Raw genomic sequence first — 15,100 nt, 5'->3', positions numbered from 1 at the left:
AGGCGTTTGGCCCGTATTGGAATTTATATTAAAGTGCTCATCATGCGCAGCGATGAGGCTGTCAATAAATTAGTTGATATTAGAAATTAATCTAGTAATTAATTAGTTAAGAGCGTTTAGCACCACCACCCCGTCCTGGGAGCAGCTGTGCTGGTGACACCGTGATCCCACAGCCCTGGGAGCTGTGGTCACACTGGTGGCTGTGCATCACCGTGGGCAGCATCTTCCCACTGCGATACCCGCGGCCGCCCTCTCCTCCCACCCTTCCCAACGGGGAAGTGACTCATTTAAGTGCAAAAACCCCACTTGTGGGTGCGAGTGGCACACGTGGAGGTGATGGATGGCCACTGTAGGCATGTCACGGTGGCCCACATGCCTTCTCTCTGGGTTTCTCCCTGCTCACCTCGGCTTTCCCCCCTGCCCGGAGCTGCCTGGCTGGCTGACGTGACCTGTAGCCGAAATCCTGGTGCTGCTCAGCCCCGCGGAGAGCTCGGCCGCTGTTCCCAGCCCTTGGCTCCCACAGGATTTCCTATCTGGGCAGAGCCGAGGTCAGCAGGGAGGGGTCCCGCTGGGCACTTGCAGCCCCCAGCCCTCGCCCTGCTGCAGGAAGCGCCACCGGGTGCGTGGGGTGGGGTGGGGAAAGGAGGGGAGCGGAGGAAAATGGGGAGTCATGGGGGGAGCCGCCAGATAAGGCTGGGCTGGAAACGCTGGGCGGATGGAGCTCCGGGCCGGGGCTCGGACCTGCGCCCAGGTCACTTCCCTCGTTTCGCCCGGCCGGAGCCGTTACAGGAGCCCAGGGATGAAATTACAGGCAGGGAGATCCAGCACCTGAGCAGGGGCCGGGCTCGCTCCGGCTGCACATGGCAAACAGGCGGCGGAAAATCCCTCCCCGAGCCAGCCACCCTCGGGAAAGGTGTTTCCTCTTCTCCCGGCTCTCTTGGACAGCTGGGCAGGCAGGGCGTGGGCAGAGCCCAGCATCGCCCCGCGGCCGTGGCCAGAGGGATATCGGTCCGGAGGGGCATGGGGGTCCAGGGCAGGCAGAGCCCCATGTCCCCCAGGGCCTGATTCTGTTCCCAAGGCAGCGGCAGTGGTGAATCCAGCCTCCCTCCGCTCGCCCTCGTCCCTGGCGTGTGCCCGGCCCCGTGCAGGAGCCCTCTCGCTCTGCCATCGCATCTGACCCCATTTCAACCCTCGGATGTGAAAACAGGCACCGTTGGCATGAGCCCAGGAGCCCGGCGTGGCTGGAGCTGTGCCGGTGGGGCTGGCACCTCCATCCAGGTTTGGAAACGTCGCTGGCCCCAAAGCCCAAGGAGCCCCTGCTCACTGGGGAGCAGCGTGGGGATGCGGGCAAAGAGGAGAGAAACCTTCTTTATTTTTTTTCCCCCTGGATTTAGCTGTTCCAAACCCCTCCAAAAATGTCCATGCTGTCTTCTCAGCTCTTCCCCAAACCCAACCCACTGGCTGTAATTGCTCCTCCGGGAGTTTGATCCCTGTTGTGCATCATCTGCTCCCCGCGTTGCCACACCAACCCTGAGCTGCGATTCCTGCCCCCAGCCGCTGGACCCGGCACCGGTTCAAGCTGCCCCGTGGTGCCCCCTCTCCGCACGCCTCCATCGCATCCCGCTCCGTCCTTGCTTTTCCTGGAGAAGGCAGTGCCAGAGCTGCTGATGTCACCTCCCCTGGCACCTGCAGCCACATCCTTGCACTGTGCTCCTGGGGGAGGTTTTTTTGGGGTGAGGGGAACAGAGCTGCTCCAGCAGACGTGGGCTCCTGGCCCTTGTGGGGTCATGCCAACCACCCAGGTAGGGTGGGAATACACTGGCCCAGAGCCTCCCTGGGCACCCCATGGGCACGGGCAGGGCTGAGACCTGTGGGGAGCTGGGGAGGTCCTGCCTCTGCCAGGCTGGGACCCTCGAGGGGTGCTGGCAAACCCCAAACCCACTCTGTTTTCCCTGCCCAGGCTTGGGGTAGCGAGCAGCAGGCGCGGTGTGCTTGTGGTTTAATCTGCAGGGAAATCTTCACACCTTCCTTTGCTCTTTTCCTCACCAGCCCCTCCACCTGCCAGCACGTCACCTTCGCGGGGGCAGCTGCCCATCTGCTGCCAGTTGCGGGGTTTTTTTCTTTAAACATTTTCCTCCCTCCCTTCTCCCTCTGCCTGGTGCCCGTGCAGCCCCCGCTGCTCCTCCTCCACTCGCCCCCATTGGCACCTTTGCTTTCTCCGTGGATTTATTGCTGGTGCAGCATGGACACAGCTCAGCAGGACAAGGGAGGATGGAGAGATGCTGTGCCAGTGCCGGCGCCAGTGCTGGTGCTGGCTGGGATTTGACTCTCCCAACCTCTGGCAGGGGCAGTTACACCAGGAGAGCAGCTCCCAGCCTTGCACACGCGTGAGCAAACCCTTGTTCTCCTCCCAGGGCTGGAGGTGTCTCTCCCAAGGACAGGGTTAAGGCAGCGGACATGGTGCCTCCTCTCTCTGCGAGGGGTTAGAAGGGGTATGGGCTGCATCCGCGCAGATGCGAGTTGTTTATTCTTACCAGATAGTTTGATGGCTTTATCTGATCACAGGTTTTCCTGAGGAAGGAAGGGTGAGTCTGAGTCATTCGAAAATGGGGGCCCTTCATCTCTGGGTACGGCTGCCGGGGTCATGGGGGTTGGCAGAGCCCCGGGGTGAGACGCGGCCCCGGCGCTGGCAGCTCTCCAGCAGCGCCACGGACGCTCCTCCATGCGAATCCAGTGCGAGCAGCGGTGGGAGGGGGGGATGCTGCGGTGTGGGTGTCGGAGGAAGCGCGGAGGGATGAGCGAGGTCATTTACTGTGTCTGTACCGTGCGAGGAGGGGAGCTGCTGACACGATGCCCCCGGTGCAGAAAACACCATCCTGAGCAAATTGAAAGCAAGAGATAAAATCTAGCGGCAATTGATAAATCCAACAGAGAGACAGGTTCATGTCCTCCTAGAAGAAAACCCAGATAATTAAACTCCCTTGTTCTGCTAATGCCTTTGGTGAGGGGCTGGAGGAATCAGCCAATGTGAGCTCGTCCGCCTCCGGAGCACTGGGGGGCAGAGGGATGCTGGGGGGGCACCAGGATATGGGGAAGGGCAGTGGGTGGAAACAGCTCCCACTGCTCAAAACCAGGGAGTGGTGCTGGGGGCTGCAGCGAGCCGGGGCCGTCCTCAGCTCCCCCACCCCACCTGCACACCAGCATCCTTCCCAGCTGGCTCTGTGTCTCAGAAAACAAATGAATTTTCCATAAAGTGCCCTCAACGTGCTGGCGCTCAGCATTTCATGGAAACAGGGGGCTTTCGAGCCGCTGTGAGCCCAGGCAGGCTCCGGAGAGGGGAGCGGAGCAGGCGCCGCTGAGCTGCTGGATGCACACGGAGCCGGGCCCCTGGGGTCCAGAATTAATAGGACAGAGCAGGGGCTGTTCCCTGCATGTTTTATTTATGGGAATCAGGCCAGTGAAGTTCCCTCAGCTCTCAGAAATAGTCGCATCGCCTCTGCTTTGCGCTGCCCACGGCCGTGACCTTGATAAATGGGTCAGTGCCCAGCCCCCCCCCACCCCCAGGAGGATGCTCGCCCCGCGGGTGCTTGCCGGGCTCCCTTCCTACCACCCCCTAAACTCCTCCTTGCCGTGCCCAAGCACCCCCTGTGAGCAGCGGTGCCCCTGCAGTGGGCAGCCTGCCACCACTGCTGACGGCTCTGCCCACAGCGGGAGCGACCCGTGAGAAAGGACCCGCGGGAACTCCGCCGAAAATCCCCCAAACACCGAGTGAGCGCCGGGCACCCCCCGCTTCCCCCTTCCGAGAACAGGGCACGCCAGGAACCATCCCCCTGGCACCGAGGTGACATCCACCTCTCGCACCAAACCAAACCCCCGCAGCACCGGCTGTCAGCAGGGCTGGAGACCCCGAAACAGGAACCAAAAGTGGGGCTCCACTTGGTTTCTTTATTTTTTTTTTAACGGGCGTTTTTAAGCTGTTTCCTGATGCCAGGTCACTGGCACAGCCTTGCCATGCTCACCGCTGCGGTGGCATCTCCACCGGTCCCACTCAGTAGCCCTGGGGCCACCTGAGCATCCCCAGTGGTACCCGGCAGGGTGGGATGTGGGGCTGAGGGGCAGATCCTGCTGGGGACAATCCGAGCGTGCTGCCCTGATTTATCCAGAGGAATTGCGGGTTTGCATCCCGGGAGCAGGGCGGAGGGAGGGGGTGCTTCGCCGGGCAGCACCTTTGGGTGCTTTCGGCACGGAGGCAGCAGCACCGGCACCGCGTGGTGGGAACAGGCAGGAGTAAGTGGAGAGGAAGCAGCAGCTGAGCAGCACCCATCCCCTCCCTGCTTGCACCCCAGCTCTGTGCAGAGCCCTGCTGCAGGCAGCTCAGCACCCTGCCCACATCTGAGGGCCTCATCCTGACCCCCTGCCTCCGCCGATCTCCTCCTGATCTCGGACCCGCTGGGGAAAATGTAGAGTAAAGCCACGGAGCTCAGCAGAAATGCATTAATGCGTGAATAAATGCACCAGCACCGCTCGGGTCAGGATACGGCCGGGCTGGATGGTTCCATGAGCAGGAGGTGGGACGGCAGCAGCCGCCTCATCTCCTCCACCCAAGAGCATCCATAGGTGGAAAACAGTAATAAACCACGCGATGCCCCTCGGGCAGGTGAGGACGGGCTTCGCACCGTGCCTGCACCACCTCCCTGCTCCCATCCCATCCCTCATTTAACCAGGAGAGATCCGAGGCTCAGCACAAGCGTGGTGCTTGCTCCGGTCAATCCATGCCGTTGCCAAAAGGACGTTATTGATGTCTGATCTGCTGGAATTACGGAGCAAGGTGGCTTTCCCAGGGCTGCCGGTGAGTCAGTGGGGGAGCTGGGAGCAGCTCAGTTCCTCTCCCCACCCTCCGGCCCCAGCACAGCATCTCCCTCCCCACTTCCTTCCCTTGCCGATAATTAGCCGGGATTGATTCTCCCACAGCCTTCGGCTCCGTGGTTCCCGGTGATTTCTCCCGGCGCAGTTTCCCCGGCCAAGTGCTGGAAGGGAGATGTGAGACCCGCACCCACGGCAGCTCCCACTGCGGGAAATGACCGTGGGTGGCCCCAGGAGCAGGGAACTGGGCAGGCGTTTCCCAAAAATCCCACGGCCAGGAGAGATCCGGGCCAAGGGGCAGTGGTGCCCTTTGCCGGCACAGGAAATCCTCCCCGCGGCTCCCCAAGCCCAGGGGGTCCATGGAGCATCTCAGTGGCTCCAGGCTCTGCCCTGCCCGGGTTCATCAGCCCGGGGCAGCGATGGTGGGTGCAGGCAGGGGGTCCCATGTCACCGGCCCACTCCGGTGGGGGCCAGCAGCCGGGAGAGGCTGCAAACCCGCCCGACGTTTGCTCGCTCTGAAACACGGGCAGTGCCCGGCCAGGCTGGTCCTGGGGACGGCGTGGGGGGCCGGGGCCGTGCGGAGCCCATCAAGGACCTTCACGTGGCTGCCCCCAGCCGAGGCCGACAAAAGGCTCCAGCCGCCCTTCCTGCGGCTCCCGGCAGAGCAGCTGCTTCCAAACCTATGGCCCCACATGACCTCCGCTGCTCCTGGTCCTTCACGGCTCGGGCTTGGCTTGCCGGGGTGGCCAAGGCTGGAGCAGGGTGGTGGGGTGCCACCGTGCCGCTTTGGGCTCCCAGGCACTGGTGGGGTCTGCTCTGCCCCACGCTCTCCTGCAGCCTGTGTCTGCACCCGGACTCATCCCACCACGTGCACGGTGCTGCCAGGACGGGCAGAGCCCCTCGGCATCCCGTCCCACCCAGGAGACACGTGGACATGACCTTGGCCTTGCCACCCCTCTGAAGATCTGTTGCTGCGCTCGGTGGCCCTCACCAGCTGCCCAGCAACCCAGTGCCCAGGGTAGGACGAGGACGCCGAAGCACTGCCGCAGCCCCTCTCCATCCCCTCCGAACTTCAGCCACCTCCATCCCCAAAACCTCTCCAAAGTGGCACATCCAGAGCTGGGCGCTGCTGCTGCCTGCGGCTCTGCTGGGCTTGGGCACATGACGGGGGTTTGTCTCCAGTCCCATCAATGCCCCCCCCCCCACTTCGCTGCTGCCAAATGTCCTGGAAAGACCATCGGCAAAGCGCCCTGTAACATCAGGGGCTGTCGGGGCCAGAAGGGTCTCGGTCAGTGGCAGGGAGGGATGACCAGGACAGAGCGTGGCACCAGCTGGGGCACGGGGGTGCCTCTGCCTCATCCCTCCACACCCTCGCTCCCCCCAGCTCCCTTCGGGTCCGACTCCATCTCGGTGTCACCGCACAGGTGGAATATCCCCCTTTGGCATCATCTCCTGCAGGTGCCCAGCGTGGGGTACACGGTGCGAGGCTGTTTGCCCTTTCCTAAAGAAAAGAAGCATCCAAAGTCTTAAAAAAAAAGGCTAAGAATAAATTAATTCAATTAATAAAAGCAGCCCTCTTAGAGTACGGCAATTATTTACTGAAAGGGGGAATTTGCCAAGTATAATAAACCCGGAGCAATTTTATCTCATCTTCACTTCGCGGCGGACGGCGTAATTAGCTGTTCGTTATTCCCAGCGATGACATTGTTGTTTGCTAGTAGCCGGGCAGGATTCGGATCACTTTCCCTGGCCCTAGGTGAGGGGTTTTGCCACGTAACACCTTCTCCATCCCAAGAGGAGGTGGGAGTTTGCTCTTCAAAGGGTACAGACCTGGAAGTGTTGGGCACGTGTGGGTCTACACAGGAGGGATTTCTCCTTCTCCGCCCCAAGCCAAGTTACACCCTTCCCCGCTGCCTCTCCAAGGACTCCAGAGGCTTTACCCGGAGATCCGTGTCCTCCAGCAGCGTCTTAGGGGCTGGGCAGTGAAATGGATGACAAAAATGATGCTCAGCTCCTATATGGAGCTTTCCCTCTTGGAAGCCCTTTAGTGACATAAACTCGTTAACGGTGAGGAATCAAATTCCGAGTCACACAGGTCCCAAGGATGCAGATCTTGGGGGCGATGGACCGGAACGTATTGTAATAAGAAATAGCTGCTCTCGGTGGCCCCGCGCGCAGGAGGGCCCCGAGGAGCCGGCAAGAGCAGATGGAGAAGGGAGGGCTGCGATGGAAACGGTGCCCAGGGCGGGCTGGCAGCAGCCTGGCAGCAGAGCCACTTCCCCTCCTTGTGGCAGCCAGCGGGCCCCCCACAGCCCCCCAGGTCTCCTGATGCAGAGAGGAGTGAGGCATCACCTTCTCTGTGGCTCTGCGTCCCCTTGGGGGCATCCTGCCCCTGCTGAGCCCCTGCGTGCCATCCCTGCTGGGGCATCCCCGTCTGCTCCTGCTTTTGTTTAAGCACAAGCTGGAGCCTCCCACAGGTATCTCACCCTGTCCCCCACCTCCCCAGAGTGGGATCCCCCTGCACCTCCCCGCACCCCCAGCACTGCCCGTTCGGCCCGTCTCGCCTGGACGAGGGATGCTTGGGGATGGACTTCAGCCATGGTGTCCCCCGGGACTCGGGGTGTGCTCCCACCCATGGCCCTGGCCTCGTGCCCACGGTTGGGTGGGGAACCACAGCTCCTATTTCTGGTTTTCTCCCTGGGAGGTGCTCCAGGGGGGAGGACAGGAACACCCTGACCTGCTCCCCGAGGTCCCCGAAGTCCCGTCTCTGGGATGGGTCAAACACACCCGTGCCCAGGGGAGGACTGTGCTGGGAATGGTAGGGGAGAGATGTTCTGCACCTCTCCCCTTCCCCATCCCTCCTCCCTGAGGTCGAGAACCTCCTTGTCCCCATCCCTGTCCCTGTCCCAGTCTCACTCCCTGGCTGGAGCCGCCGCTATCCCCACCAAGCGCCCCCGCAAGGCTCCTTGGCGTGTGGGGGCACAGAGGGATGCAGGGGCATGGAGGGATGCGGAGGCCGTGCTCATCCAGGGTTACCTTGGAAACGGCACCCGAGCCACACATCCCTGTCACCACCAAGGGAACGAGCCACGGCGATGGCGAGGCCAAACCCTGCTCGCCGGGTCGGGGTGACAGCAGGGGTGCTGGGAAGCGTGTCCCCCCGTCCCGCGCAACGGCTGGTGCTGGGCAGGGGGAGAAGTGGCTGCCAAGGGGGCTGCATCCTCCCCCCGAGCAGGGGAGCATCTTCCAGCCCCAGCGGGGAGAAAAGCCCCCGCGAGGGTGGCCGGTGGCTGTCCCTGGTAGCCGGATCCATCCCTGCAGGACAGGTACATCCCGCAAAGATGCTGCTTTAAATAAATAACGAGCTGCCGGCATCTCCTGGCTCTGCTGGCAGCGCCACGCTGGGAGCCCTCCCCAGCAGCCCCCGCGCTCCGAAACATGCTGGGAACGGGGACAGCGGCTGCTGGGATCTCGGCCTGCGGTGGGAGGAAGCCAGGGGAAAGGGGCTGGGGGGGTCCTGGGGGGTCGGTGGGTCCCCAGCAAGGTCAGCTGGCTGGCAGCATCTGCCAACCTCCTTTTCAAAGCCTCCTGTGATGAAGCATCACAACCTCACCTTGGAAGTGTGATTTAAACGCTGAAGGTCGGCCGGGGGAGAGGCCCTCCATGCCTGCCCAGGGAAGCGGGAAGGGTGCAGGGATGCAGGCGGGGAGCAGGCAGGGGGCAGGGATGCAGGCAGGGAGCAGGCAGGGGGCAGGGATGCAGGCAGGGCACAGGCAGGGCACGGGGATGCAGGCAGGGCGCAGACAGGGCACGGGGATGTGACCCAGCCATTTTCCCTGGTGGAAGATGCTTCGCTGCAAAGCGGTTTGCACGGCGGAGCGCTCCAGAAGCCGGAGCAGGCTGGGGGGGGCAGGCAGGGGCGCAGGCAGCCGGAGCCTGCAGGCAGGGTTCAGGCAGAGGCCAGGCGAGCCGAGCGAGCAGCTCAGGCAGGGAGGAGAGGAACCGGCCAGCGAGCCAAGGAGCCTGAAAGGGCAGCCGCAGGCTTCAATTAGCCAAGGAGCGATGGCAGGATCCTGCCTTAAATAGAGCCTCCGCACCCAGATGGCGAGCGGGCAGGGAACCGTGCCCACGGGCAGCGTGGCCTGGCATCCCACAGCTGCCCGCACCCAGCATCACAAACCCGGCCATGGTTGGGGTGTCAAGGGGATGCTGTTGATGGAGGGGCTGGGGAACACAGGTGGGCAGGGGCTGGGGGATGCAGGTGGGGGGGCTGCCAGAGGGGGAGCAGACCTGGACTCTGCTCCAAAAGCAGCTGAGAGGAAGGAAGAAGCAGCTAAAATAAGCAGGTGGGTGGGCAGGGAGGAAATAATAGTGAGACTGATAACAAATGGGCTGGGGAAAGGGGAAAAGAGACAAAATGTCCCCAGGAAATAGGAACCGGTCCCCAGGAAGCAGAGGGAGGTGGTGGGGGCAGCGGCACAGAGAGGGCATCCCGAGGGAGGGGAGAGTGGGGGGAACGGGGGGTCCTGTGCTCCCGGGGAGGGGAAGGGCAGGATGCTCTGCCCGCGGGCGTGGGAAATGCCAGCCAGGAGTGGGGTCAGCCCCAGCGCCCCCCCACTTTAGACAGGGGGCCAGTGGGAGGTGGGTGCAGGCAGAGGCACGGAACTCCGGGGGGGTTACGTGCAGGCAGCTGCCTGCTCCGCTCGGTCTCGGCAGGGGGACAGGGACCCAAACCGACTGCCCAGCACCCCAGAGGCAATCTGGGCAGGACCCGAGGGTGATGGGGCAGGGGGTGGTGGGATGCGAAACGCTCTCCCAGGCAGACAGGACCCTTCCCTGCCCGTCCCTGCCTGCTGGTTGCCAGCATCCCAGGAGGTCCCGCCGCGTCCCGGGACTCCCGCAGCATCCCGGGGAGTTCCAAAGCATCCTGGGGGCTCCCGCAGCATCCCGGGGGGTCCTGCAGCATGACCCTTCCCTGCCCGTCCCTGCCTGCTGGTTGCCAGCATCCCAGGAGGTCCCGCCGCGTCCCGGGACTCCCGCAGCATCCCGGGGAGTTCCAAAGCATCCTGGGGGCTCCCGCAGCATCCCGGGGGGTCCTGCAGCATCCCGGGGGGTTCTGCAGCATCTCGGGGGCTCCCGCAGCATCCCGGGGCTCCCGCAGCATCCCGGAGGTTCCGCAGCATCCCCCCTCCCCTCTGTATAACAAAGGTGGGGGAGGACGTGGGCCAGGAAGGGTGTGGGGACGTGGGGCTGGGGTCAGGGCAAACCCCGGGTGCTCGCGCAGAGGGGCCGGGGTGCTGGGAGGGGTCCGGGGTGGGGGGGCGGTGCTGGAGCCCGGCCGCGGGGAGCAGGAGGCGGCTTGGCCGGAGCGCAGGGTGCGCGGGGCCGCGGTCGCCGCTGCCCCGGGAGTTTCCCCGTTAACCGCACACCGTTCGCATCCGAGCGTTCCCCCCTCGCCAGGGCCGCCGCTGCCGGGGGTTATTTCCTGCCCTTTGCGCTCTCCCCCCGCCGCCCCGGCCTGCCCGAGCCCGGCTGCTTCCTCTCGTCCGCCCCGGGGGCTTTCCATGCTGCCAGAAAAGAAATCGCCGGCTATTTTTAACAGAGGGGAAAACGCCAAGGTCTCCTCCAGCCCGGGCTGCCGCGGTGCTGAGCGCGGACGGGCACCCCCGGAGAGACGGAGGAGGGAGGGGAATGTGCAGGGAAGGATGCGGGCGGGCAGGGAGGGCAGGGAGGGCACCGTGAGCCCCGCTTTCATCTCCCTGCCTTTCGGGCAGGATTTCAGGGAAGGCGGAGAGGAGGGTGCTGGGAGAGGGGCACCGGTTGAGTGCTGGGGGACCCCCTTCCCCTCCGCCACAGCCCTTTGCAGCAGACTTATCCCCTCCAAAGCGTGGCAGCGGGTGCCCCCGCCACAGCCCCCCAGCCCAGCACCCTTTGTTAACGTCACCCATCACCTCCCTCCATGCAGGCAGGCAGGGAGGAGGCGATGAGGGTGGGACACCCCACATCTGTGTCCACTTCGCCCCCCCCCCAAGCTGGGAGGGGATGGAGTGACCAGGAGATAACACCCATGACCCTCCTGGAACAGGGAGGGACCCACACGAGGGGGCGGCTGTGGTGCCCACCCTACACCAGCGCAGTGCCAGCACCCCAAGGGAGCTGGGGACGGTCCGAGGGTCCCCTGGGGTCAGGGCTGGGACAGTTGCTGTTTTTAACCCCTGTAAGTGCCTTAGGGAGGCTGCGAGCGGGATCAGCTGGCTAATGCCCGGCGGGGGCAGAGGGGGGCTGGGGAGCGGATGGAGCTGATGACAACCGGGGGGCATGGAGAGCCCCCCACACCTCGCTGCTCCCCAAGGGTGGCTGTCCCCACTCAAGACTGGGATGTCACTGTCCCCTGCCAGCCGTCCCCACTCTCACCCCACGAGCGTCTTTCTGGCTGTAGTAACGTGAGCTGGGCGACTTGCTCCTTCCCGTGACTCCAGGAGCTAGGGATTTATTCTCTGCAAGGCTCCTGCTAAAATACGTTGCCTGTGGGACCTCGGCCTGCCCCTGCACCCCCCAGCCCTCCCGTTTGAGCCGGGGGAGGAGATCCCCACTCTCCTTCTCCAGCCGGGAGACACTGCACAAAGCCCACAGCCAGCGGAAACGCGGGAAAAAAAAAAGCAGGAGAGAAAGAGGAGCTGTTTCCAAGCGCTGGGAGGGAGGAGAGCAGAAAACAGGAGGTGGAGGTGAAAATGTCAAACCCAGCTCCCGCTCCCGCTCCCAGGGCTGGCTGTGCTGGGGACACGGTGCTCGCCAGCAGCTTTCGGTCCTCGCCCCTCATCACTGAGACCACCTTTGCCTCCTGTCCCCAATGTGGTGGTGATGCCAGCACACACCGTGGCACGGCCATCACCGCCAGCACCCAAGGCTCAGCCTGTGCTGGAACTTTCTGGGAAAACCTGATTTCCGTGTTCCCAGCCCGGGTGCCTCCGGCCACCTTTGATGCTGTTTTCCTGCGGCGTGGGGAGGAGCAGTGCGGTGCGGCCGGGGCAGCCAGCGGGAAGGGCCGTGCGACGCCCGTTGGTGCTTTGTGCCAGGAGGAACAGGGATGTGTCCCACCAGTGTCCCCCTGGCCTAGTGAGCATCCCTGGGGTGGCTGGCAGATGCCTGAGGGTCGAAGCCCCATGTGGCTCCTGGCCATGGGCTGCCTGGGGGGCTCCTGCCTGAGCAGGGGGAAGGGGGAATCATTTTCCACCAGCTCAGCCGGAGCTCTCGCGGTGACACAGCCGTGCCCGAGCTCCTGGGAGAGGGACGGGAGTTTGCAGGGCAGAAACCCCCGGGGCTGACCAGGACAGGGGTGGCCTGGCCATGGCCCAGCATCACCCCAGGCTGAGGGTTTCCAGCACTGGGAGTGGGGCAGCCCCTGTGCCATGGGACACCCACAAAGCTCCAGGCTGGGCTTTACCTGTGCCTACCCCCGGCCGGGCCAGATCCTGCCCACAGGGAAAACCCTACTCTGAGCCCTGGGACAGCCCAGAGCATCCCTGGGGAAGGGAGATACCCGGAGTTTGGGGACCATCCCCACCATGGGGCTCACTGGGGTCACCCGGAGTGGGCCTGATCCGGCTGCAGGGGCATAATCCTGCAGCAGGGATGGTGCTGAGGGGCTCTGTCCCCAGCCAGATGGCTCCGAGGAGCCCTAAGCTCCCCATAATGCCCCTAATTGTCCCACAGCGCGGGAGCGGGCAACCAGGCCCAGCTGGTGCCTGTGTCCCCCCGCAGCAATGCCTTTGGGACCTCTGGCTATTTTTAATCCCAGGAAGCTATTTTTGAGGAGAGAGGCTATTTTCCCTGCCTGCGGCTAATCCTGGCTTGCTTTTTAACCTTACCCAGCTATTTGCCGGGGGCGGGCGACGGGCAGCTCCCTACCGGGGCACTCTGCATCGAGGAGGATCCGAGGCAGGAGGAATTGGGTGGGAAGTGCAGGCAGGGACAGGGTGGTCCTGCACCATCTGCCCCGCTCTCCTGGGTCCCTGGGTGGGGACGGGGCTACTGGGCGCCTGGCCTGGCACTGGGAGATGGCACCATGGTGCCATGGAGGGGAACGTGCCCCATTTGGAGACACAAGCTGACAGTCCCCCATAGCCCGCCCCGCAGGAGCCGCCATGGCCATCAAAGGACGGGGATGCCAGAGGTCATGGGGCCACGTGTCCCCTGGGTGCTGCGGGGACCACAGGGTCCTGGGAGCGCCGGCAAACTGGGACTGAACTGGGAAGCAGGTGTTGGGCACGTCCCGGAGGAAAGGGGCTGGCGGGGAGGAAGGGTGGGGGTGCAGGGGACTGGGGGGGCAAAGGGCGCGGGGGGGCCAGGGTGCACATCTGGCAGCGGAGGGGTGGCAGGAAGCATCGTGCTGGCTCAGCCCCCCCGTGCTCGGCCGCCTCGGGGTCCCGGGGGGGCTGCGCTGCTGCCAGATGTTGTGCAGCTGTCTCCGGTGCTTCCTCTCCCCCCGCGCGTCCTCCGGGAAGCTCTCCCCTGTGCTTCCTCAGCAGGGAGAGTGGGGGGAGACCCCCCCGCCCCCCCGCTCCTCCGGCCCTGGCTTCCTGAGCCGCCGGCTGTCTGCTCCCGCGTTCGGCTCTTTCGCTGCCGGCTCATGCCCCCCATCTCCTCTCCCACCTCTCCCCAGCCCCTCGCTCCCTTTCGTCTCCTGCCAGCTGCCCCCCAGCCCTCAGTCCCGGGGGGTCTCGGCCCTCTGCTCTCTCCTGATCCCGGGCCACATCCTGCTCTCCAGCCCTCTGCCACGGTGCAGAGCCCGCTCTGCTCGCCGGCACGGCAAGGAGGGTAGAGAGGTGGAAGCATCAGACACCATTTATTCCTTTTCTTCCCTCTTCTCTCCAAGCATTTTGCGTTTTCCCGCAGTGCAGGGGCCGGGCTGGCCAGATCCTGGCCAGGATCCACAGCGCCCAACCAGCCCCAGGCTCCATGGGCAGGGAAAAGCCGGGAGAGCCGCAGCGAGCGAGCGTGGCCGTGGGCTGCCGGGGAGCGTGGGCTGTGGGAGCCGGGGGAGATGCTCGTCGCCGGCGGCTCACGCTGGCTGCGGGACGCAGATAGGATTCGGGGATTAGAGCAGCTTAGGGAGCAGGGTTTTTCCAAGCGGCAGATGGTGCTGGATGGATCCCAGGGCGAGGTTAGCAGGGTGGGAAGCAGGTCCCCGAGCAGCCCTGGGCAGGGCAGGGGAAAATCAGGCAGAAGGGAGGAGGAGGAGGATGATTTTCCTGTTTCCGGACAGGAGCACGAGGGAGGGCTGGAGGGCCGGATGCCCCCCAGCTCCCAAGTGTGCCAGGTGCCAGCGAGGACGTCCCGCGCTGACGCCCAGAGCCGGTCACAGCCGCAGTGGCAGCAGCGCAGCTCTTGCACCCTGGAACCCCCTGGAAGCATCCCTTGACCCCCAGCCGAGCTGCAGATCTCAAATCCTGGGGATGGGACGTGGCTTCGTCACCCATGTGGTCCTTCAGCTGCACTTGTCCCCTGTCCCCACGAGTGCACGTGCCCCCACGAGCGCGCACGCTTCCGGGTGTGCACATCATTCTGTGAGTGCACACGAAGCCCCCAAGACCAGAGGGTTCCCCCCACGTCCCCCTGCATCCCCGTGGGGGGGGCTTGGCCATGGGAATGAGGCTTGTGGGCAGCGGGTGCTGCCATGGGGCTGGAGCGGGGCCATCCCTCTTGCCCCATGGCGCTGGCAGCTCTCCAGGCTCTGCCGTGACTGCAGAGACGAGCCACTTCACCCCAAACGCTGCCGGGGGAATTCCCAGTGACGAGGGTGGAAACGAGCTGGTTCAAGAGGCAACGAGGTGGGGACCGGGGAGAAACCCCACGGGCGAGGAGGTGGCGCTGGCAGCTGGCACGGTGTGCTCAGGCAGCGCCAGGAGCTGCTTCAGAGCTGAGAGCGGCCAAACAGGCTGGGATAACAATGCAGGAATGATGGGACCTGTTTCCAGGCAGAGGGGTGCAATGATGGGAGCTGAAACTGGCCCCAAAGGAAGCGGGAGGAGGCCAGTGGCTGCAGAGAGGAGTCCCGCCTGCCCCGGCCAGGATCGGTCCCACGGCTCCTGAGGGCGTTTGGGGGGAGCAGCGGGGGCTCGGCTGCGGGTGGGGAAGCCCAGCTGCTGCCTGGGGAGTCACCGACACTTTTCGGGGAAGAGTGGGACCCGGGCGGGAAGCCCTTGGGCAGCCCGTGGGCACATGGGGCTTTCTGCTC

This window comes from Tauraco erythrolophus, chromosome 18, assembly GCF_009769465.1.
Source record: "Tauraco erythrolophus isolate bTauEry1 chromosome 18, bTauEry1.pri, whole genome shotgun sequence".
Taxonomy (NCBI): Eukaryota; Metazoa; Chordata; class Aves; order Musophagiformes; family Musophagidae; genus Tauraco; species Tauraco erythrolophus.
This window is presented reverse-complemented; position numbering follows the sequence as displayed.